Source organism: Limulus polyphemus, unplaced genomic scaffold (assembly GCF_000517525.1).
Source record: "Limulus polyphemus unplaced genomic scaffold, Limulus_polyphemus-2.1.2 Scaffold5681, whole genome shotgun sequence".
Taxonomy (NCBI): Eukaryota; Metazoa; Arthropoda; class Merostomata; order Xiphosura; family Limulidae; genus Limulus; species Limulus polyphemus.
Window position 1 is genome coordinate 10,383 of NW_013671291.1, and position 2,912 is coordinate 13,294.

A 2,912-nucleotide genomic window follows, 5' to 3' on the forward strand; every position below is an offset into this window, starting at 1 on the left:
ACCCACAACCCTCAAAGTGCAAAACGCGATCTAACAGCAGCGAGACGAGAACCATATACTCTCAGGCTCACAATCCGTCACGTTAACCACTAGATCACACCCAGCCTATCACAGTTTGAAACACCAAACCTTCTGTTGTTACTTGTTGGTAAAAGCCTTAATGTTATCCTATATAGAATGTCCAAGAGGCGTTCTGTATGATTTAAATAAGAACGTCTTGTTCACAAATCCATCCCTTTATGTAGTTTTTTTTGTTCCACTTATTCCGTGCATTATCATTGCATCAGTATGACAGTACCTGTGAAAAGCTGTACAGCTGTGTCCAATATCACGTAAATGTATCCCTGGGCAGCAAATCCATCCCTTTATGTAGTTTTTGTTCCACTAATTCCGTGCATTATCATTGCATCAGTATAACAATACCTGTGAAAAGCTGTACAGCTGTGTCCAATATCACGTAAATGTATCCCTGGGCAGCAAATCCATCCCTTTATGTAGTTTTTGTTCCACTAATTCCGTGCATTATCATTGCATCAGTATAACAATACCTGTGAAAAGTTGTACAGCTGTGTCCAACATCACGTAAATGTATCCCTGGTCAGCAAATTCATCCCTTGGGAGTACAATAAGACAAAAAATAAAACAAAAAACCGTGACAGGGATTTAGTTTTCGCAGGAAAGAAACATTCCCAAAGTGGGATTTTCATGGATATTGATATCCTACTTTGTCCCGGTCGCGATAATATTCTTGCTGAGTTCGTGAGATTAATAAAGATTCTAAGATAGATCATATCTACTAATTTGGCGAATGTGAAGTCTTAAGAAATGTCTGAAAGTCCGGGAGGAAAAGAGAACACCAATCCCAATGACAACGTTGAAGAGAAGAAGCAAGGCGACAACACTTGACAAAGCACATCATAAAGAAACGCCCCCTAACACCTAGTGACTAGGATCCGTAAATTCAATGCCAAGGCTTGGACCATTAAATCCAAATGCCATAGAATTTGTTGTGGGGGGAAACGGGAGATCCCCGAAAAAACCCACTTTCACAGGACAGGCGCCGAATAGTCTACCTGTCCTGTGCCCAAGCTAAAAAGTTTGAACAACGTGAATGGGTTAGAATCAACTTTGCAGTGTATTTAAGTTCGTTTCAAAGCTAAGTATTCGTTGTATGGAGACATTGTTATGTATGAGGCGCTAGTCATCGTGTAAAGGGTGGCAGTTAGGGGGTTTCTTTTCTCTGCTTTACTGTAGTAGTTGAATGCTAGAGATGATAATCTTTCATTAAGTGTTTGTACATTGCACGTTTTGTGTAAGTAACTTGTTGGGGTAAATTTAGAGAGTCTTAGAGCTAATTTAAGAAGCTAATTGAAGTTGTAGCTTGTTTTTAATTCTACTGGACATATTGAAGGTGACTTGGCACCCTTATTCCATTAGAGGGCGTATGTGGGCTGAGTAGATTTTTATTATAGTTGATGGTTTGTAACCTATGTTCTGGTCTGCAATTATCCTTAGATGTGCAATACGTTTACTGACGGATGTGTGAATATTTCTGAAATGTTCAGCCTATGTAAGGCGGCTGTCGAAGGTTATACCTAGAAACTTGGCAGAGGGGCATAATTTTATTTCAATATTATTTAATTTTAGTGTAACTTTTTTAACGTTTTTGAAATGTTTATTAAGGCATCGTCGAAACATAATTACTGTTATTATAATTGGATTAAGTTTTACTCTCCAGTCATTACGTCAACTTATTATAGTGTCGAGATATTTTTGAACTCTATTTGCCGCTAGGGGGTTTCGCTAGATGCTCCAGACAGCAATATCGTTTGCATATTGTGAAAAATATGTATGTGTTAGATCCGGGAAGGGGACGTTGTTGACAAAAAGAATGTAGAGGAGAGGTGAGAGGACGGAGCCTTGAGTGACTCCAGCAATAATGTTAAAGGACTTTGAAATGGTGTTATTAACGTTAACTGAGACCGTACGGTTACTAAGGAAGTTGGATATCCATCTGTTAATTGTGTTGTTCACTTTTATGTTATGGAGGCGGTATCTAATGGCGTTATACCAAACAGAGTTGAAAGCTTTATTTACATCTAAGAATGCGGCTAGAGTTGCCTGATTATTGTGAAATGATTTGTGAATAGATTCAGTTACTCAGGTTAGGTGGTCTTTTGTTTGTTTCTATTACGAGAAGAGTTTTGGATGTTTGGTATAAGGTTGTTATTCTCACAATAGAGGAGTTGTCTGGTTGATATTGTTACGCCTCCAGTCGTTAGTTAATTTTCCGTAAATTCGTTCCGACGAAACTTTAGCGACACAAGTCCTTTCTTAAATAAAACTGGTTTATTCTTTCCGAATACAACTTTACGATACACTTAATTTCAACAGTCGCTCTATAACAACACTATAATTCACGTCTCACGTGGCCAACAATATTTTGTCCGCATACATTCAATTACTCATTAACTATACACATTGTCCCGTCACGTTGTGACCATCTTATATATACCAGACTACCCCCCAATCTAGTAATCTCCCGACAATTCACGAAGGTTCGAGAAAGAAGTGCCCCGCAACACTGCCCCCTCCTTAGTATTGTTCGTCCCGAACAATAGCCACTTACATTAAACCAATAACAATTAACAATAACTTAATTAAATGTACAGAATTACAATTCAACAAAGTCTTTTAATTTTACGGGATGTATCTTCTTCCGTACTGGTCTCCGTCTCGTGGGGTTCATCTGCTTCATCAGGAAATGTTCTATCGTCGACAACAGTCACATCAGTGGTAGTAACTTCATCAAGAGCTTCACCGTTTCCCTTTTCAAAACTGAGTAGAGTTTCTTCTTCGACGGTGGCTTCTTCAGGTGGCACGTCTTCAGCAGCGTCATTTGTTCTGTTGTC